Below are 24,329 nucleotides of genomic sequence, written 5' to 3'. Positions count from 1 at the left end.
AGCTTAGTTTAGCTGCTGTCAGTGATTACTTATAGAAGTATACTAAATGTGGTAATAGAAATAAAAGAAGTATTTGGGTGTGGCTTGCAATATTTTGGTGTCTGAAATATTCCCATAATATGTAATAAAGAAAATTAACTACCAAAATTATGATCCAAAGCAAGCCAAATAGCAATTTCTGAAGATGTACAAATTCATTTCATATCTTGTATAAAAAGATAATTGTAATATTTTGCTCATTCACAATTTAAAATTTGCTATAGGTTGACCCATTGGTACAATATAAAGTGAAGATATGAAACACAAAAATTATAGGGACAGAGTCATAAGGAATGATTGTGTAATGCCAAACCTTTCTGTATCTTTCCATATCTAATCCTTTACTATGCTGTTATTATCTGCATTCCCGACAACTTGATCATTTAAGTAAATACTTCATAAGGTATTAGAAAAAAATAAAAACTTGTTTTTTAAGGTATAACATTAAGAGTGTATAGATATGCACAGCTGTCTATGATGCAGGTAATGCCCCTGTGCTCTCCTCCATACTGGACTGTCCAGGGTACCGCAGGATTTATCACTCCCCATCCTCCCAAGTGCTGCACCATCCTCCGTAATACCATCTCCATTATATATGTCTCCTTACCAGCACACAGAAAGTGATGTTTTATCAGGTAAAAGAGTCATAATGAACACAAATAATCAGGCCCAGAAAAGAAACTTCTTGTGAAACATAATAACCAAACCACTAAATATATTGAACAAAGGATAAAATCTACAAGAGAAAAAGAACAAGTCACATAAAGACAGGCCCATTAGAATAATAGCTGACTTTCAATGGAAACTCTGAAAGCCTAAAAACCAAGCTTCTACATGCTTTTAAGGACCACAGATGACAGCTAGATTTCTAAACACACCATACCATAAATCACAATTGATAGACAAACGCGTATCATGACAAAAACAAATTTAAACAAGTTTTGTCTCCCAGTCTATCAGTATAGAATACACTAGAAGGAAAACTTGAGTATAAAGAGGTTAACTACATCCAAACAGCAAAATAAATAAGTAATCCCAAATCCTTAATCAAAAGAGGGAAAAAACCACACTAATACAACAAAATAACAGGAATTAATAAATACCACTCAATTCCTCAGTAAGAACTCTGAATATTAGTGTCTCAATTTTCTAATAAAAGACACATAAATACAGACAAATTAGAATAGGAAACAGAATTAATTTTTATGATGCATCCAAAAACCATACATTACTATAAAGGAGAGACATCACATTCAGTAAAATGACAGAAAAACGTATTCTAAGCAACCTGAATGAAAAAGAAAGCAAGGATAACTATTATAACATCTGACAAAATAGATTTCAAACCAAAACTAGTCACAAGAGATAGAGAAGGAAAAATCCACCAAGAGAATATTCCAGTTTTACATATTTAAGTACAAAATATAAAGGCACCTATTTCATCAAAGAAACACTACTGCAGCTAAAATCCCACATTGACACTCTCACAGTGATAGTGGGTAACATCAATACTTGGTTCTCATCAATATATTGATCATCCAGACAGAAAGTAGACAGATGAATGCTGAGTTAAAAACATCATAAATCAAATGAACTTTGTAGAATTCTATTAAATATTCTACCCAAACTCTAAAAAACAAAACAAAACAAACAAACAAACAGCCAAACCAAATAAAACAAAACTTTCTTCTCAACAACACATGGAACCTATCTCAAGATTTATTTATTTATTTATTTATTTCTTATTTTATTTATTTATCTTATTCATTTAGGACACAAAGCAAGTCTTAACAGATACAGGAAAATAGAAACAACACCCTTTATTATGTGTGACCACCATGGCTTAAACTGGAAATTAACAACCATAGAAACAACAGAAAACATACAAACCACTGGAAGCTAAATAGCCCACTACTGAGTGAAAACTAGGTCATTAAAGAAATCAAGAAGGAAATAAAACACATTTTTAGAATTGAATAAAAATAAAAACACAAAATAACCAAATCTATTGGACCAAATAAAGATAAGTCTAAGAGGCAAATTCACAGCACTGTGTAAACAAACAATAAACAACTCCCCCAAAAATAAATGGAGAAATAAAATTTTATTAACTTAAAGTTTTACAACACACTTGAATGCTCTATAAAAATAAGAAGAATCACATCCACAAATACTAGACAGGGAAAACTAATTAAACTCAGGGATTAAATTAATAAAATGGAAAAAAGTGATAAAATAAACTTTTTTGTTTTTGTTTTTGAGAAAATCAACAAATTTGACAGGTCTTTCCCCAACTTAACCAAAAGATGGAGAAGAAGGACCCAAATTAATAGAATTAGAGATGAAAAGGGAGACATCACAGCAGATAACTAAGGAAATTCATAGGATCATAAGGACATACTTTAAAAGTCTATAATCCATAAAGCTGAAAAATTTAAAAGAAATGGATGGACTCTTTGATGTATTTGACCTATCAAAGTCAAATCAAGATGAAACAAACAATTTAAACAGGCCTTTAATTCTTAGTGAAATAAAAGCAATAATTAAAAATCTTCCAATCCCCCCCCCCCAAATAGCTCAGGCCTAGATGTTTTGAAGGGCAAAATTCTACCAGACTTTTATAAAATAATTTTATGATGATACTCCTCAAATTATTCTTCCAAATAGAGAATAAATAATATTTAAAATTTTTTATGAAGCCATTATTATCCCGCTACCAAAATTATACAAGGACTCAATTTTAAAAAGGAAAAGTATAGACCAATGTCCATTATAAAAGGAAAATTTCTCAATAAAATACTCTTAAAACAGAATTAAAGAACACACCATATTATCTTACTATGATTAAGTTGAGTTCATCTCAAGGATGTTTTAATATGTAAAATTTAATATGTGTATCAATAAACACAGTCTACCACAAATACAGGTTAAAAGACATAAATGAGATGATTTCATTTGATGCAGATAACATTGTTGACAAAGTACAACATCACTTCATGATATTAGTTCTAGAGACACTAGGTATATACGAGACATTATTATTATTCAACTATTAAGAAAAAATGTAATAATGAAGTTTGCAGGCAGTTGGATGGAACTACTAATTTTGAGTAAGATAATCTGGGTTTGGAAAGACAAACATGCAGTTGCATATTTTCTTTTATATGTAGATGCTAGCTTTTAAGTTTTAGAAATGTATGTTTCAGTTTAAATAACCACAGAGTTTAAGCTAGTAAGTGACCAGGAGAGAGAAGGGTGTCTTCCAAGGAAGAAAACCTCAGAATAGTGTTACAAAGAGAAAGAGAAAACTGGTATAGAGGAGTAAGTGGGGAAGGATTTGGGAAGAACGAATGAAGGTGAGAATATGCAAAGGGTTACCTCATGTCAAAAGCATTTTGAAAAATCATATGGAAGCCTACTACTGAAGAAGTTTCCTAAAATATAGAAATACATGAAAGAAATTCAAACTGAGTCACCAAAGAACAGAGGCGATAACACCACAACAAAACACCTAGTGATAACAAGTAAAACCCCCAATACAAGGAACAAGATACATCTGTTTTTTGAACAGGAAAAATATGATCAAACTACATTGTATGAAAAATTTAGCAATCCATTAAATATAACAATAAAAATTTAAATGTATAAATACAGTTTAATACATTTAATACATTGCTTTCCCTATTTGATGCACAGATAGGAAAGCTTTTGTTGGATATTTTGTGATTTGGATCTGATTAATACTAGCTGCATTTCTGGAAATTTTCCCATTACTTATTTCAACACTGAGGTATCATCTTATTATATGGATAAACATCATATATTCATGTTGGAAATAAATTTTTCACTTAGAAAATTATCATTTAATTTAATTCTCATTTGTTAGTCAATTCTGTGCTGTTAATATTTGCCATTTTTCTTGCTTCCATTACACTTTTTAGATTTCCGTCTTTCCCACTTACCTTTGTCTAGATTCTCCTAGTCATTCTGCTCTCCTTCTCTTACTTCCTATAATTCTTTTTGGATTGACTATTTCCTGTCTATGTTTTACTTAACCTATTATTTCAGCATTTTCCCATTTCTGCTTTTAAAACTCACTTTTTGTTAACAGAATGTGTTTGGGTTGTGTTTCTAATTGTACACACACTTGTGTACAATTTATTTTATTCTTTTATTTTATTAGTAAAATATTTATTATAGTTATATTCTTATTGTATTTGTGTGTGTCGAATTCTGAGAACTTTATGTGGGAGTCAGCTTTTTCTTTCTACCATATATGTCCTAAGAATGAAACTCATTATAAGGTTTGGCACAAAGTGTGTTTACCCATTGAGCCATCTCACTAGATCCAGTGTGTTTGTTATAAATTTTAGAAATTGATTTTGTCTAATTTGTGTTTATTAGAATTTTTATATCATTATATTTTTATTTTCTTGGGATGGAGATGAATAATAATAATAATTGCAAAGACATTAGTAACATAATATTACTTTTATGTTTAACCTTTCAAAAACAACTTATTTAAATTTATGTCTTACAAGTTATTTGTTGCTCAGCCATTCTCATCATTTAATTCAACATATTTTAATTTGTTCCTGTAGGTGTATTTTTAGACAAAAACTCAAATGGTAATTAATTTATTTTAAAATCTTAATTCCTATTGTTTGATGTTTGACTTTACATTCAGGTTTGCACCTTTTGTGGCACAGTTAGGAAGTCCTTACTTGAATTCACAAGAGCTTTGTAGTAGGGCTACCCCATATTTTAGTCTTTATTTTAAACACATTTCAGGAGAAAAGATATTATGATTTTAAGTAATTTGTTTCACAGCTAGACTAGATATCAGGCACACGTGTTCTTAGGCACAACAAAAGTACAAGACTCTTGGTGGAGTCTCTCTTTATATCTTGTGTCTATTTCCACAAGTAAAAATAGCATCTTCAGGACCACACAAAATAGAGATGCCCCCATGCCCAAGACATTCTTTTAATACAGCAGAAGAAGGAAAGGTGGTTAAGTAAACTAAGGAAACAGTATTGCCTGCATCTTCAATCCCCAGGTAGTACTTTCCAATCAAGACGTTTGCTTTCTTGTAAGATGCTTAATGGATACTTTGTTAGTAATGTTATAATATATCCAGAGCAGTTAACTTCCATTACAACTAATTTTTTACAAAAAGGTAGTTTAGGTTCTCATGAGCCTGGAGTCATATTTAGTATGAAAGCACAGATGCAAATATCAATAGATGATAAAAAAAAAAAAAAAACACTTCTTGAAGCTGAGGCTTATAGCTAGCTAATGGTGATTGCAATAGAGAGAAAACGTCCATGTTTCTCAATCCTTGTAACTCATAAAATCTGTTACTGAAATCAAAATATGGGGAATGGACATCATAGCCTGCAATAGTGTAAAATGACCGACATCATTGAAATGCTATAGGAAAGCATATGGTGCTCCCTCTTCTTCCTTCTCCATGTTAGTGGGGTTACTTAGTGGTGCTTGAAAGAGGCTGCACATCGTTTTAAACGTTTATTTCCTTGTGTCATGTGCCTACACTTGGAAATTGCCTTTTATTGTTATAAAAACCCAGTATGCACACCTTCACCACACTTGCATGTATAAAATATATGCTTTGCCATATTGATGCAGTCAGGGTTGTAGGACAACTTAGACTATTTTTAAAACTATATTTGTCAACGTAACTTTTGCTTGAGATAGCATTGTGCATAGCCTATTTTGATTGTAAATATCTTTGATATGATAGAATTTCTTTTTTAAAAAAAATCCTGTAACAAAAATAGTAACAAAAATAGTTTCACTTATTTCAGAAGCCCTGGTGGTTTTAAACTGTGCAGCTCATTTCTTTGTTCTCTGTAACAAAGAAATTTTTTCAGGTTTCCTGAGTGCACTGCTCAGGTTTGTGGTTTTGTGCCAGGTGACTCCTGCCTTTTACAGAGCAGACCAGTCTGCACTCTGACTGCTCATTCAAAGACCAGGCCCTTTAAAAGGGCTTAGGGATGGCCCTGGAGCTAAATTTACATTATTCTTATGGCTTTGAGAATCTGGCTTTCAGAACTATACCATTTACAGTATTTCCTATGAAGGACAGCATTAGCTATGGGAGTATTTTTGACCCTGTACAAATTGATTGGCTGTTCATGGATATCTCTTATGTTTTTGGCCACTTGAAATGAAAAGATATTTTTGCCAAGCCAATAAAAATGCTGAAGGTTTTCAGAATCTGTGAAAGAGTTGAAGTTTGGGCATTTTGTTCTATTGGCCAACACTCTGAGGAGAACTGAGACTTATAATTAATTCCTCCTCCCTCTCTTTTCACACCCTTCCTCTATCACTTCCTAGTCTCTCTGTCCATTTCCTTTTAAAATAGTATACATTTTCCCCCTGGTTTTCTTCTTGGCTCAGCTCTCTCTCTCTCTCTCTCTCTCTCTCTCTCTCTCTCTCTCTCTCTCTTTCTTTTTTTAATTTTCTGAGGTAGGGTCTCAGTGGGTATCCCAGGCTGGCTTGATATTCCATATGTAGACCAAAACTAACTACTTATTCTTGAATCTTGGATCAAAGGATTGCACCACCACACCCAATCCTCAGCTGAGTTTTTAAAGGTAGACTAAGTAGTATAAAACTTTATGAATCCATAATTAGAAATGTTGATTTTTGTCACATAGTATCTGTAAATTTATGACAGTAACTTTGAAGTATCTTTCTGTACAGCATTGATTATTCAAGCAATTTTCCCCAAATGTTGAAATACCTATTTCTTCTTTCCAATTGATCCCAGAATGATGATAGCAAGGATTATGCCTTCTAAGTATAAAACAGGCTAATGTCAATCTGGGTAATTTGATACAAAGAGACAAACCTGAATACAGCCACTTCCAAGTGGTCTAATGAAATAGACTCTTCAGAGGATGTGCTCTGAGGTTTCTGGTTAACCATGATCATTCAGCAATGTAGATCTTTCTCACAACCTTTCTGTCCTTAAATGGGAATAGCTGGGAATCATGGTCATGAAAATGGGAGCCAAAATTTACCAATAGACAAAAGTACTTCTGGTGTACAACTAAACCTTCCCCAAACCAAATGATAGATATATAGAAGTAATCAAAGAATATGAAGGTGATAAAATCCAAGAAATGATTGCAGATTTCAGACAATTGTTAGGTAAAAGTTCCTGTGATCATGGAGAAAAGTTGACACACACTGAAGAATAACATCTAAAATGTCAAGCAAATCATGGGACTATTGGGGCTAGCCCCAAATCTTCCTGGAAAAATCCAAGCAAATAATACAAATATCTCACACAGAGAGTTGACCATCCAGATTTTCATGCAATTTTCTTTTGTGGTTCTGAAAGCTAAATAAAAAATGGAACATCTCTTTCATTTAAATAGAATGGCATATTTCTTTAAAAATTCTCTCCAAGTTTTGAACTTCATTACAATTAATTAAGAATAAATCAGATAGGATGTTTTCAGGTGTGTATTTTCACAAATTTACTACTTATTATGCACAGCTTTTCAGAGGCCTATAGACTAAGTACACCAACAAAGGAAAACAAAACAGAACAGAACAAAAAAATGAGAAAGAAAGAAAGAAAGAAAGAAAGAAAGAAAGAAAGAAAGGAGGAAGGAAAGAAAAGGAAAGAAAACCAAACACAATGGAATCTAGGAATCAATAGTCCAAGCTCAAAGAAAACACAAAGAAGGACAGAAGAAGTGTACAACCTTTTTTTCAGGTCATAATCCTAATAGATCTAAGCCAAACGTTAAGAGAAAGTTATCAACAACTATGGGTGAAGTAGGAACTTAATTAGGGCAAAGAGAATACTAAAACTCTCACTGTAGCTCACATTTTGTCTCTACTCCAAGACACAAAGTTAATCCTAATGTTCAAGCCTTATTTAGAAATGATGTTACCTGATCATCATAACTTAAGCCCTGGATTATAGTCTTAAACCTGGAAAAAGCTATGAATGATTCTACATTTTTTTTCTCTGAAACTAAAAACTAGGTGTATTGGGACTAATAAGGTGAATGTACTCAAATTATCCTTGGGGAACAGAAGGTGAGAAAGTGTGAGAATTACTATTATGTTGTGATGTCTTTTAAAATGATTTTTAATCTTAGTGAAAGCATCTCTTCCCCCAAATAATTTTAGAAAAGAAATCTACTTGAAGAAAGTCAATGAAATTCAGGTTTTATACAAAACGAAATTGTAACAAAATATTTTTTTTCTCCACAAAGGTCACTAAGTACATGCAGAAACATAACAGGTAGAAAATGACAATAAGAAAAATTCTCAGTGAAGTTTAATTCAGAAATTAACAGTTTGTTCAACTGAATTGCTGTGCTTACGCTAGCTGCTAATTTTATTGACCCCATTCTACTAAGTGTCTTACCAAGCAGGCATATGTTTTTGAATAATTAATTATTACTTGCTGTGATGATATCTCATTACCATACATTGGCATTTTCAGATAGCCAAAGTATCCTTAGGCAGACAGGGTCTTTGGCACAGAGCAACTGTGAGAATGTCAACTCTAGCACAAAACAGAGTCTAGAAATGTGCTTGGAAACTAACGGATCCCAAGAACTAGACAGCAGGTGCTTTTGTTAAGATCTGAAACAACATTTTGTTAATGGCATATCACATAATCAGATGTTTCTCTCCATAGTTCTATTGGCTGAAACGGTTATTAGCATAAGAAGCATATTAACCTATAATAAGTAAGTCTGCCAGCCCTGTGCACAGATGGCTCCCAACAAGTGACAATTTGAAGCATCAGATTTATCATGAAACAAACAGAGCTGTTTATAACAGTATTCTGGCCATGAAATGAAGAAAAGGAATCATAGTAATTAGTAATAACTGTGCTCAGGGTGTAATGGTTTTTAGGTCATATTTAAGAAACAATAGATAGTGAATTTAGGATCAAAACTTTTTCAGTTTTCTGTTAAAATTTTTTTCCTTCTTTATTGAACTACAAACTAAATCTGTGACCCATGTCTGATAATAATTTTAGTTTACACTTTCTGTTTACAGGGCTTTACCAATTTGTGCTTGTCCATATGCATGATAACAAAGATGATTTTTGCACATACATCTATAAAAATGTCAACAGAAATTACCTGTGAGAAATAGCAGAAAGGGATGATGGTGTCATGGCGTGTGGGGGTTGGAGACTAGTGGCAAAAATCAGAGCAATTCTTCACAAGCACATTGAAAGAGATTAAAGAAGACATGCATTAATGTGCCTTTAAATAGAAGTTTACCATATAGTAAGGAGTATCCATCCATGAAGCAGTTGTGAAACATACCTAAAAATTAAGAGAGAGGTTATTACCGGCACAATATTAATCCTACGCAAGTGATCATAACTGACATCTACCACAGTTAGCCAGGAATGATTCTCGTGAGGCAACCTTTATTCCTTTCTATTGTCTATATTAATTGCCTGAAGACCCTTTTATTGCCAATTTCTAGTGTAAACGTTCTTGCAAAAATGAGTAATGATGATGCTAACTAGAGGATCACTTTTATTTAGGAGAATGTGTCATTTTCTTTGTATGTGTACGCTTTCTAATATAGAGTCCAAATCTGCTGAAATAGTTTAAAGCAGAATTGGAGTGGGAAGAGAATTTGGGCTGCCGATAATGACGGAGAGCAATGCTAGTTAAGTAGAAAGGAAACAAGCAGGCTAGCGTCCTCATGTGTATGAAGATGCTCATAATGCGGGTGAAAACAGTGGTTGGAACTCTGTGAGAGGGCTGGTGAGTGCCTTGCTGGGTAAAAGGTGTGCTTTGAAAGCCTCACAATTCTGATTTGAACATTTAGACACATGGCAGAAGGAGAGAATGACTCCAAAGAATTATCCTTTGACTTCAGTGTGTGCATGCATACACATTCCCACACACTCCACCCGACTCCAGTCATGCACAATATAAGTAAAATAATTCTTTGTAAGGAAAATACTCTATGATTTTTAACTGAATAATTGTTTTTGAATGTCTGCACCTACTGACTCATTGAATAATGATATAGTTATGAAATCAATTCTCACAATCAAAACAATGTTACTGTACTAGGTCAATGGTGAGTATATAATGAGCAAAGATTTTGGCCATGGCTCAAAACTGGAAGAAGGGAAGAGTATTAATATATTAATATATACATTTCTAAGGTATAAATATACTGGGACAATGATAATCATACATAAGAACATACTGTAAAAGATTGTTTTAAAGATGAGAGCTCTTCCTATTGTTCCCACACCTTATAAGACTGGCTATTTTCTATTTCTAGCCACTGCAACTTCTAGTATTCAAAATTCTGTTGTGTTAATGATTTTTGCTATTTTGCCTTGTAATATGTAATGGGCTGACACATTTTACAAAAGGAATTTACTATTAAATTACGAATACTGTACTGTTTGGACTTATGAAAATGTTGTCGAGGCTTTAAAAAAATATGTAATGGTATTTCACAATTTGATAAAACTTTAAACCAGCAGCTATATTTTCATTAAAATGTTAAAGTAGGTAAAAACATATTTAGTGTGCTTTAATTTGTTCAGTTTTGATATTTATAAACAACCATAAGGTCACTACTATTACCAAGTGTATTAGTTATTTGGGAGTAGATATTGCCAAAAACCTGCCAGAAACAATACGAAGATGGGAAGTTTTTCAGAAGTGCCAGTCATGATAGTGGAGATGTGATTGAAAAACCAAAGCACTTCCCTTGAGAGTCAGGAATCCAGAAAAGGCAATGTAGGAAGAACCCTGTGCAACATGGAATAACAAGGAATTGGTACATTTATTAGGTCAGAACTCATGTATGGAAGTATCAACAGTCATAATTAGAAGGCTGGTTTATCTGTATTTTGTCACCTTCTATGCAGTAGTTGATAACGATGATTAATCATTGCATCAAGCTGAGAAAATTTTCCAGCATCAATTGCAGTCTTGGCATGTTACTTTGTGATGTACATTCCTTATTATTTCATCCATAAGCAAACAGTAATTGGTTATCTAATACAGCTGAGTTCTCATTCTCCAGAATTTGTGTCAATAAACAGACTTTAATTTTTTATATGTTCTTTCATTAAAATCAATAATTTTAGGATGCACAGTACTTTATTAATTAGCAGATAAGTTGAACATATTGCTCAAATGATAAATTCTTCCATATGTTTAAACAATTTATTACTTTTCAAGTTATATTCTTATTGACCTAAAGCAATATTAAAACAAAAAAAATTTTGGTATGATCCCTAAAAGTATATTCTAAGTTTCCAAATCTTAGAAGATCTCTTCATTCTAATTGGTTTCTTACTGGTTATCAAATCTCTGTGGATAGTCTAATAGACATACGCATAACTAAAGCATAATCCTAGAAAACAGTCATGCATTTTCATCATACCCCTCTTTCTTTCTTTTAACCACTTGTAGGATTCATTTTTAAAGGTTTAGCTTGGCATGGTAGACTGACCTGGGCCTCTTTCTTGACCTTTATCTTTGTCCTTACAAGTGATTGCAGCCAGTTTCAGTCTCAATGCTTTAAATGTGATAAATGTACAGATTACTTCTCATGAGTAAACTTGTTCTAAATCATTTTATTAAACTTCATGCTCATTAAATTTCCTTTCCTACTTATCTATTTGATAAAAAAGGCTACATTTTCAATATACTCTACTTTCAGATAGCTGTGTGTCCAATCTTTGAAGGCATGAAAAAGAAAAGTAAACAAAGCCTGGAAGACAATAAATATTAAACAAAAAGATATTTTATTTAGACCCATGCTACTAAACAACATTAAGTATACATGGCCTAAGTTTATTAAATAAAAAAAGATTCTTTTAAATATATCTTTAAAAAAGAATATCAGGATCTCCAATTGCTGGACTCAGAGAATTACAAGAAGGATGGTGGTTATAGGATCTGGGTGCTGCCTTATGGAGTTGTTGATCAAAAGATGCATTTTCAGCTCATAGGACCAAGATCATAACCTCTATTGTTCAACCAGCTAAAGAGAGTTGATAATAATATATTTTATTCTCTTTAAGAGTATATTTTATATGATGTCACCATAAAAATTGTAAATACATAAACATTTCATGTATTTATTTTCCTTAGTCATTGCATAAAATAAAGACATCAATGCACATTTCAAACTATGTGTTGTAAATCAAAAGAAATACTTTCATCAGCTAAAGTAATGCTTATACAAGGCATTGACATAAACCTGTTATTTGAATTATTTGGAATGTAAGGCAGGAGGATAACAAGTTCTAAGGTGCCTGGTCACAGAGTAAGACCCTTTCACCTAAATAATTAAATCTTGAGATTATTAGGCAGAACTCTATGTTGCCTCCAAGAAATGGTAAATATAAATAAAAGTAGGACATAATATATGTAACCCACATTTTTTCAAAGTAAATGAGTACAGCTCTGCTGCTGAATTAAACCTTTATTTCAGAGCCCCCAATGCAAGGAGGGCCAAATCACACTGTAAAGGCATCAAGAGGACATGGCGATGGTAAGTGCATCTAATAGCCACACTGTGAAATACACCAAACCAAATGAAGAGGATTGTTTTCATTAATGAATTATATATGGTTAGATATTTTAATTTCTTTGACCTAGTAACTAATGGGAGAGGCAGATGGAATTCAGTGAACACTTTCCCTATTACCAACTAATGTGAATTAGTCTAGAATTATAGACCTTTAACTCCAAAATAGCAAAACACATCATCAAACTTATATGTACCATTTATAAAGACAGACCAAATTTAGAGACAAAAGTAGGTTTCATTTAGTTTACAGGAATTTTAGTCATATTATATATTTTCTAACTGCAGTGGCATTAATTTAAAAATTAATAATAGAAAGGTACCTGGAAATCAATTATATCTGAAAAATGCTTTTATAAAGCTATGGGTCCACAAAGAAATTCACAGTAGAATTAGAGAGATTTTGAGTTGCATCAAATTAAACTTTAAAAACTTTGATATGGTCTTTTAAAAAGTGCTGAGTAAATAATATATATTAATAAATTGTGAGTTTAGTTTCATTTCTGTTATTTTGATAAAAAAGAAACCTAACCTGACATAACAACTTTAAGAAGAAAGGAGTTTGGATCACAATTTCAGGTTATCATTATAGGAACATCAAGGCATCAGAAGTAGCTACTTACATTTATAATCATGACTGGAAGAAAATGAACACCAGTGTGCTTATTGCACATCACATTCTCTACCTTTACATTATTAAGGACTCAATCCCTTGGAGCTGGAGAGATGGCTCAGCAGTAAAGAACAGTGTCCACTCTTCTAGAGGTCATGAGTTCAATTCCCAGCAACAACATAATGGCTCACAACCATCTATGCTGGGATGGGATACCCTTTTTAGGAATGGACGTGCAGATAGAGCACTCATATGCATAAAATAAATAAACAAATCTTTCAAAAAAGAAGACTCAATCTCGAAAAATGTGCCACTCATGGTGGGCTGGGTCTTTCTACATCATTTAAGGCAACTGAAAGAATTGATATAGACATGCTTACTAGCTACCCAGATCTAAACAATACTGTCCCGAGCCTTATCCAAGTATTTCTACATTGTGTCTATTAATACAAACTATCACAATTCCTATGATAGAAAACAACTAAGTCCTCAAATTAACTGGAGCACATTCAGGTAAAAATAATGAGATAGAGCGAGGGGGCTCAATAATTATAACAAAAGTAAAAAGCAAATAAAACTACACTCTAGTTAATAGAGAGGACCAAATTTTAAAAACTCTGAGTGAACAGATTGAGAATTAAAAAATAAGACACAAGTTACCAACATCAATAATGAGAGACCACATCAGTACAGTTATTATACATAATAAGGAGAATTATGAAGAAATTCCCGTTAATAAATTTTAGAACAAAGTAGATAAAAATTCCACACTATTAAAGCTTGCCCAAGATGATGTACATTTTAGTTAAATATACTCCCATGGAGGAAATGGCAGGAGGAACAAATATTTTTCTCTCTTTAGCAAAAGAAGTTTTTTTTTTTTTGGACTTCCAAGACTCTAGTGTGCTAAAAAATAGACAAATTCTATTTAAGCCTCTTGATAGTATTTTGTTTCTGCATCCCACAATACCTAAAATAGTTATTCATTGAAGTGTTGATTTTGTTTTGATTAGTCTTATGTAGGTTATAGCTTATATTGGTTTTTTGAATTGTATCAGAAAAGGGCAGACTTTGGAGTTTTTTCCTTCCCTCAACATTTAGGGACACCTGCAAAGATGAAGAAAGAACTGAGGTGGTACATGACTCCAGGAAACAGCTTCTTCCAGACACAACAGATGTATGCATATGTGAACTCACACAGACTGTGCCAGCATGCACAATACCTGCACAGGTTCAAACCAGACAAAATCCCAGCACTGAGAAGTGGATACAAAGTCCCATCCACCCCTACCCAGAAGCTGTTTGCAATTGATAACTTGGGAAAGGGAAAATCAGTTTCTCCAATGGAATATCACTGGCCCTCAAACCCAGTAGTAGTGAGTCAAATAAAATGGTACTCCATGTTTATTTTGTATGGTTTTTGTTTTGTATTCATATTTGTTTCATTAGTTTTTCTTTTATTCATTTTGAGTTTCATTTTTGTTTCTGTATACTTCTAAGATTGAGAGGAAAAAGAGAGAGAAAGGGTGTGGGGTAGAGGGAGGGAGTGAGGAGGGAGGGAGAGAAAGAGAGAGAAACTTGGTGAGGAAGTAGATGGGAGGATCTAGAAGTTTGGGAAGAGGAAAGAATATGATCAAAATATATGAAACTATATGAAAAACTTTTAAATAAAAACTAATGAATAATTACATTTTGGCATTAGTATTTAACTAACTTTAATTTTTAGATAATTAGTTAATTAAATTTTAAATGTGGGTGTTTTGCCTACATGTATATTTGTGCACCATGTGTGCCTGGTGCCCTCAGAGGCCAGAAGAAGGTACTAGATTACATTGAACTTGAGATACAAATGGATTTTAGCCACCACGTACATGCCAGGAATCAAACCCAGGTCCTCTGGAAGAGCAACAGGCCCTATTAAGTGCGGAGTCATCTCTCCAGCCCTGTCATAGCTTAAACAAAAACTTAATTTTATATGTTTATGCCTTTTTCCTTTTGCAAATTTGATAAAATTTTTGTATTTTTTTTTTTATGTTGAAGATGTTCATACCTTCACCATTTATGTATTTTCTCTCAATTTCACATGCCATTAATTTTTATTTCATTTTCACATTTTGGAAAATTAGTCATTACTAAATTAACGTACTGTAGACATTAGACATCTTTGCCTCATTCCTGATCTATCGAGTCAATGCGTTTTCTTCCTTCTCTCCTAGATTTCTTCTTTCTGCACTAGTGTTGCTTTTGGATGTCCTATTGCAGTAGTCTCCAAGCTGACAATCAGTGATGAGCATCTCCTAGCATCAGGCTGTTTTTCTCTTCTCTGCTGTGGAGAGTGTGTCTATTTACCAGTCCATTCTAATAAAGGCAACATGTCAGAAGTAATGGAATGACACTTTAAATTTAAATTGTTGATTTTGAGTTGAGTTCAGTCTTTCTTTGAGCATGGGAAGACAGCCTTCCAGAGAAGCATTTCCTTGGAAGCAGATTCTGAAAGTGTGTCAGCATCATCAACATCCACACGAATGAATCTAGAAGAAAAATTTTCCTTAGTGGATCTTTGAGATGCTATATCCTTTGGTTTGTAATTTCTTTGTTATTTTGACTTGACGTGTGGCATTGGATGGCCCTGTTGAAGCAATTTTATCATCCTGGCTTCCCCTTACTAGGTACTTCCCACATCCACTATGCCTGGCTTTAGAAGGTTTTTTTTGTACTTTTGTTAGTTTTCTACATGGAAAACAGGCTACAACTGAGCTACACTTCCATTCCTTGCCAGGGGACATTTTTATGGCAACCTAAGAGACACTGTGGCATAGCCAACCAGGAAATATTCGTTCATGTCTTTGATTCACAAAACAATGCCATATTAGTTGCTTCTAGGTGACCTGGTTTCTGGTTTGTGGCTGAACTCACCTCAATCTACCTAACATGTAACTAATACAACATTTACCAAGTCTTTAAGAGAGTTTCCAGTCTACTTTGCTTTTGATAAACTTTTCTACATTTATTCTTTGAAAAAAGTTATGTTTGGTTTTTTTTTCTTTGAATTTAATTATTTTATTGGATATTTTATTTACATTTCAGATGTTATCCCCTTTCCCAATTTCCCTCCATCCAGAAACCGCCTATTCCATCCCCCTCCTCCTGCTTCTATGAGGATGTGCCCCCATCCACCCACCCACTCCCACCTCCCGCCATCGAATTCCCCCACACTGGGGCATCCAGCCTTCATGGGACCAAGGATCTCCCCTCCCACGTATGCCCGACAGGGCCATCCTCCCCTAAATATACAGCTGGAGCCATGGGTTCCTCCCTATGTGCTCCCAGGCTGGTGGTTTAGACCCTGGGAACTCTGGTTGGTTGTTATTGTTGCTCTTAAATAACATGTTAAAACTCATACATTGAGATTACTGAAGCATCCTTTATTTCTTTCTGTTATTGTTTTGACATTGCTATTTTACAACCTCTTTAATCAAACTGTCTTTATTCTTTAAAGTTATATGTGTGTGTGTGTGTGTGTGTGTGTGTGTGTGTGTGCACATAGGCTCTCTCTCCATTCATTATGTGAATCTGGGGAGTCAATGTAGTCATCAGGATGGAAGGCAGGGCACCTTTACCTATTCAGCCATTTGGCTGGCCTCTCAGACTGGTTTTATATTTAGCTGTCTTCAATCAAACTGTCTTTATATTTAATTGACCTTGTTTCTTTTAATAAGGTATTGCGCTTTTCAGCTGTATTTTATTTATTTCTGTATGACTGTAGTGTATGTGTGCACACATGGAAGCCAGAGGGTGTTGGTAGAATGTCAGCATTGCTCTCCACCTTGTTGTGTTAGATCAGTGCTCTCACTGGCCCTGGAACTCCCTGATGATTGGCTAGACTCTGGAGATCCACATGTACCTGCCTCTCCATCTACCTCCTCTGCACACACACACATTCACGGGATCACCTCAGATATGTGAGTTCATGCTTGACCTTTACTCTTCTGTCTGGAAGACCTGGAACTCAAGCCTTCATGAATGTGAAGCTGGCTCTTTGCTGACTTAGCCACATCCCCAGAACCCATCTTTATTTCTTGGTATAACCATTTAAAATATAAATTTTCCTCTGTTGATTTGAATTTCTTACATATTTAAATACGTGCAGTTTGCATCATCACTAGGTTATAATGTATTTCCTGATTACTCATACATTTTTCTTTCTGATCCCACAAAATGATATTCTGAAATTTAAATTATAGATATATCAGACATCAAAATTTTATTTCTTTGAGTGAAAGTGCCTTGTGAACTGAGAAAGTCTTATATTGTTCTCTGGGATTTATTGCTGCCCTTTGCATAGCTACTAGACTGTTCTCATTTTATTAATGTTATACAATGCCCAAAATAGTATCTATTCTTAGTCTATGAATGCAGTATTCTGCATAGTCTCTCTACATAAGCTTATTAGTAGTTTCTTCAAAAATTTTATGAGTCCATATTTTCTTCTGCTTGATCATACTTGCTTTATAATTTCTAAAATATCCAAGTACTTTTATTGTCATTTGTTTTAAGTACTTGATTTATTTTAAATGTATACATGTTATACCTGATCCTGTGTGATTAATGCTATATACTCTTTATGTTGTGTTGTTTCTTTTGCCATGTACATATTTTTTTCCTTTTATTGCTTTGTCTTACATGCAAGTGTATCACATTCAGGTAACCACACAAGTTTTGTTCAAATGTCCCTGGTACTTTTCCCCTACCTTTCTTTTATTTAAATTTCTTACTTAAGTATGTTCACATTCATAGTACATCTTTGCTTTTATTTTTTTGATGTATCCATAGTTTTATTGATAGCAGTTTAAAATGCTGACACCTCTGTTAGCAATAATGTATCTACGTATGTAAGTATAAATGTGTAAATGTGAATAATATCTTGGGTTTCTGAGAGCACTGGCTTGCCAACGCTTCTGTAACTACTGAAAATAAGGGCTCTGTTAAAAAGTCCCCTGTGGGCTGTATACAGAGTCCCACCAGCTGGTACATTTCTTGGCATATCACTATGGTTCAGTGCCAGCCACAGTGAGGGAGGGCATGAAAAGAAAGATTGAATGTGACAAAACCGCAATTATGCTTGTGTGATATCCTTCAAATGAGTATGAAAACAGTATTTGATAGGATTTTTCTTCTCAGGATTGACTTAATTGGAATTTAAACAAGTATATATTAAAAGAGCAAATTATTACTATTTTAGGCTGTCAAAATGAGCTGAAATAGATACATTTGCATGTGAATTATGACAGCCCGACTCCGCATTTTCTGTCTTTGTCTAAGCTCTGTTTAGATGTATTTTGAAATTTCTCATGGTATGGTGCATGATGTTGAAAAAATATGTATTTGAATGCAACTTCTCCCTTGCGAATCAATAGTAACAAGTTAAATCAGAAAATACTGTTTCTCTTTAAAGCCTGGCCATTCTGGGGCAAGTTCCAAGCGCTTATCTTGACGGTTTACTTTGAGGTTGTCTAAGCAAATTGGAAGCTGTGTGCTGAAGGCACTTTCATGGGTGATGTCTGTTAAGTGTCATTTACAATTTATGTAGTCTTACACAGTTTTTTTTTCCTTTTTCATCTTTAGAATCAAATAAATAAAAATATTCTTTTGCTCCTTACATTTTTTTTCCTGTTCGTCCAAGGAGATGTTAAAATCTATCTTTTAATTTGATGAGAATAAAAACCTATTGTATTCTTATTTTATTTTTAAATTTCTTTGTGTACTTTTTCTAGGATTTTCCTTCGTTATTATTGTATTCAGTCTGACAACTAAAAATACATTTGTCTTTAATGTGTGTGAATCTTTTAAAAATATAATGTAGTTCAGTAACCCTGAAAGTAGTGGTAAATTGTAAGCTCTCTTCTCTTTGTATAAGGGATTTACATTATGTCCTATAGAATATGTGCACAGCTAAAGACGAAACCTGCTACAGTGTCAGAGAGGAACAATATAAAAACAGTGTTTGGAAAAACAGCAAAAAAAAACTACAGAGAATTAATCATAATAAAAAGCAATGCAAATCTGTATGTGGTAAATCTTATTCTGTTAACTATTTAGTTATATGTAGGAAAACTGGTAAATAGATATGGATAAAATATCACAATGTCTATGTATCTCAAAGAAAGCACTTAGTATTTAAGAAAAAAGGGACACAGAATTCATATATAACCGCATGCCACTTTTCTGTGACCACAATAGGAAGTAACACTTTAAATACTGTAATTCACTTATATCATTATTAATGTTTTTTAATATTTGACTCAGCAGGAGTCAGTCTCAACATGGAAAGACAGAGATGTTACCTGGCAATTTCTTTCAAGTTGAAGCATTCTGTCCTGGAAGGAGAGTCCTTACAACTCGGGGGTGGATTCTAAAGGGAATCTTCTTAAGACACAGGAAGTAAAAAATTTACAAGTGCTAGGAAGTTCTTGAAACTTACTAGATTCATGAGGGCCCTCCTGCCCTGAGGTTACAGGCAGTAAGAGCTACAAAGGAGAAAAAAACTCTATGACCTATAAAATGCCCACAAAATGTGCAGAGTGCCTCAGAATTCCAGTTTTCACCAGTTATCCCCCATGCCAGGGTAGACTACTGCTGTCTTTGAGTCGTGCCTGTTTCAGAAAAAAAAATCAAAATAAATTGTTGGTTCACTGGCTTGGACTTCAGTGATATTGCTTCTGCTATCTTCCATTAACTGTCTGTTTGTTCACATATCTCCCAAAATAGTGTCAAACAACAACATGTGTGTGTGTGTTAATAACATACTAACATATATTAATGTAAGAATTGTTCCAAGCCAAGGTTACGCTAATACAGCAGGAGAAATCACAAAGTAGAAGATTGAAGATTTGCATACATTTAGTTAGAATGATCACTCTTATTTGTAAAGTTCTTAACAGATCCCACCCGCATTAGTGACCACTAAAGTAGATTTCAGAGTCGACATTTTCAACGGAGTGGAACTTGGTTAACAGGAATAAAAAGATGAATAAATGTTTTTATTTCTTTAAATAAAGGGAAGTTTCTTTGGAGAAGTTTGCAATAAATGAAGGGTAAATGAAGATTAAAAGAGGAGAGGCATTTACCCCTTTGCTCTGACTCATTAAAACATGAGCATGGGAGAAATTACAGAAATGCTAGTAGAATACACAGCTAAAATGGCATTCTGAAAAACATGAGTACCTATAGAATTTGCCTTCTATGAACACGATGTGAGGAAGCACTTCTCTTATGTACATAGTTAGAATAGATGGCATGTCCAGTGTGGACTCCATGGCCCATGGCAAGTGGCAAATGTAGGCTATTGTACATTTTTTTTTTTTTTTTTTTTTTTTTTTTTTGCATAGCAAGCTGTGGTACAGGACTTTATGTACAGGGGTTCCTCCGAGTCAAGGTTTATCACCCACTTAGAAGCAGGCCTGGACCAAGCTTATATAAATTTAACAAATTTAAAAAATAAATTGAAGATATTTTATTTTGTGTATATGTGTGTGCGCACGTGTGTGCGTGTGTGTGTATCTGTGCACCACCTGAAAGCATGGTGCCTATGGATTCCAAAAGAGGACATCAGAGCCCCTGCAACTGGAGTCACAGATAGATGTTTGTCGCCATGTGGGTGCTGAGAATCAAAACCTGGTCCTCTGGAAGAGCTGTCAGTACTCTCAACCCCTAAGCTGTCTCTTCAGCTCCATGAATTTAAGTTTTTAACACCTGCAGGTCAGTCATCTAGAAAAGCCAATGCTCTGTAAAAACCAATTATGATCCAGTACTTCAGGGAACTGATGTGAAGAAGAAGAGAACTTATCCTAGCCTGTATTGCACCAAGGAAGTAGCTAGTGCACCATCACTCATAAAGGTGACAGAGTGTATTTTCTTTGGGTGAAGTTTCCATGGGAACTTCATAGGTTGTTCCTCTCCTGTGAAGTATGATGCATTACAGTTGCCATGAGCAGATTGCCTACATAGCTGTTTTCTGGATTTGTGATCATGTCAGAGTAACTGAAACTAACTGGAAAAGACAAGTCAAAACCTAGGACAAATGTTATGATTGTGACCAGGCTCATTATACTGCTAGTGTGTCAAGTGGTTCCTTTATTTGGTAGTTTCAGAGTTCCACAGCCCAATGATTAAAAATTTTACCACCAGTCTAAGTGTGGTCTTAGGTGTGTGATGGGGAATCTGGGCTTAGCTACCTACCATTAATTTCACCTAGTTGAGTTTGCCTCTGTCACTAAGGAGTAAGTTTAGATGTAGACTGGACACATTTAGAAAATACAAAAAGCCCACAGACATCATAACTGGCGATATAGTGAATTGAACTTGCTGTTGGATAATATGAGCTAAGAAGGCATGTTAGTGATCATGAAGGTTTATTTAGAATTCAGTGGACTAAAGGAATTTAAAAAGTCTGTAGACGTAAAATGAATTTGGTTTCTGAGAAGATACTTTTTATGGGTTTTATGGAATTCATGAAGATACTCTCATGGAAGTATTAGAACAACAAGACAGAGTTTATCTTAAGCTGCTTTATTGTATTATAATACTGTAACATTTTTGAAAATCTGCACAAAAAAATCGGTTGAATACCCACTTGGCATTTACCCTTTGCAAAGTTATTTCTAATATATATTTCCCTCTAGGAAATTTTATTGTATTATGTCTAAAATCTTTTCTTGATAATATTCTGGTAAATATGAGTCTAGAACAGTTGTGTAAACAAATTTCCATTTACTTTTTAGTTTTACTACCAGAAATACCCTGTCAAAAACCTAAAAAAAAACTCAGCAAGATCATAGTAACAAAAACTACTACATAGTCTCTCCCAGATTCCTTCCAAAATAAAGTTGTTCTTACAATATTGAATGTATGTGTGGAACTGTCAGGGAAAAGATGCTCAATGCAGTGCTTAAGGCTCCAGAACTTGAGGCTGGAGCATAAACACTAGGTGTAATTGAACAGCTGGCAGAGAGCTACCGAAGGTTGGTAAGTTCTTCAGTAGCATCGGTTCTAATTTTAGAACCAATAAACTTCAGGCAAAGTAAACAGTTTCACAAGTCTGTTCAACAAAATTCACTTCTAAGGAAGTGTTAAATGTTGATATGGTTGACAGAGTGACGAGGAAAACTATCGGTGGCCTATGCTAGCACAACCGTCTGTGAAATGCATTTTAGAATAGCAGCATATTAAATGCTCCAAGGGAATGATGTCGTGCTTCCACGTTTTACATGATTAGCCTCTTAAAAACAAGTCAAATCCAACTAAGAGTTTTCTCAGTCTAGGACATTGTGTTTGATATTAAGGATATGTTGCAATTAGTTGTTATCCTTGTTTTAATAAAATATTTCACTAAGGCCCACCTCGACATGCATTTTTGGTTTCCAGTTTTCATGGTGCTGAGCAGGCTAAAGGGAAAATAATTTGCCTCTTGTGTGATGTCTCATATGCTTTATTACATTTGTTACTTCAGGATTAAATACTGCTGGGTTTCCTTTAGAAATTAGTGAACAGAGATGACAGGATTATGTTTGTCACCAATATAATGTGGTAGATAAATCACTCCCATTCACCCTCCCTTAAGACTCCAAACAGCAAGTGGGGTTTGTCAAGTTGAAAGTTTTCTTCCAGAGTTGCTTAAGCAATAACACTCAGGCCACGACATCAGCAAAATCAAAAGGAGAGTGTGCATCTTTATTTGTCTCTCTGGCTATGAAAATTCCACTTGGCTCTTTTCTGGGTTATGGGGATTGCAGGTTGTGCTGACAGTGTGCAAAGGGTCCGTTCCAGATGGACTGAGATCAGAAATAAATATGTGGTTCAGCCCCGATGAGTTACAGTTTTCAATTAGAGACAAGCATCAGAAAATGTATCTAGGTTTTGGTTTCACCCACTTCTAATTGGCACCTGCATTATAATAACGTGGAAATGATAATTGTCAAAAGAGTTTGAAATTGCAATTATTTTTACTCTTTGTGAGGAGGAGAGAAAAAAAGTGAAGGATTTTTCATGTCTCTCAGACATATTGGCCTATTCTCCAAATGACAGGTTCCTGACTGATCAACTGTACCGCCTGCTACTAAAGCCCAGTAATATTAGTCTGTGGAATGGTTTCATTCTCATCTCACACCTCAGAGATCTTGCGCTCAACCCCAGGCATCCCTTGTGTGTTTAAATCAGCTTAACGGCTCATACGGTGAGCTGATTTCCTTGTAGGCCTCTGTTTTCTCAAAAAGTGATCACCTTTTGCCAATGCCCTCAGGATTAAACAGGGCAGTCTGGGTTTCCTTTTCTGCATTGCCTATACCTTTGTAGTCAATAAAAGACTAACTCGAAAGGAATCAGCTGATGAGAGAATCAATCTTCTGGAAGCCTCCCCACAGTTTTCTCATCATTTCTGTGCGGTCTGTCATCTCAGGTTGTAAAATGGAAACCCAAACTCAGTATGTGGGAAGACTTTTACTGCTCCTTGTTAACAAAAACAGTAAGACCAGGGGTTTTGATCTTATGAGTGTATAGGTAAACAGTAAGCTGTAAGTGCAGTGTCTTGAAGTGGCTTTTCTCTGTTTCTAATGGAGGTGTGCAAAGAATTATCAAAGTGGAATCACAAAGGTCTCCCAACACACTGGAGTGTGGCTATCCATTCTGAGGAGGTCAGGTTAAATCTGAAGGTCTTAGATATGATGATGCTGGGGGATCTTGGGCTACAGCAAGCAGTTCTACCTGCTTCTTAATAGCTATAGAAAAAGAGACATACAGAAAGACCCTTTCTGCATTTTTATATCACGCTACATTGCATTCATTTATTGCTATAGCATTACATTTTAAATCAAGTGACATTTTGTCTCATTTAACTTTTTATCCTGAACAATTTTATCTCACATAATTTGCTTTCTTGTAGAATATTCACAAATGTGTAGGAAATATATTTAGATTACCTTGGCCAATAAAGGACATTTTTTCACACAAGTCATTGTCTGTATTTTCTTACCATCATCAGAGATTTAAAAATCATTTTCCTCCTGGTTTTATTTTATGATTTTAGATCTTG

This window comes from Arvicanthis niloticus, chromosome 2 (genome assembly GCF_011762505.2).
Source record: "Arvicanthis niloticus isolate mArvNil1 chromosome 2, mArvNil1.pat.X, whole genome shotgun sequence".
Classification (NCBI taxonomy): Eukaryota; Metazoa; Chordata; class Mammalia; order Rodentia; family Muridae; genus Arvicanthis; species Arvicanthis niloticus.
Note: the sequence above shows the minus strand (reverse complement) of the source record.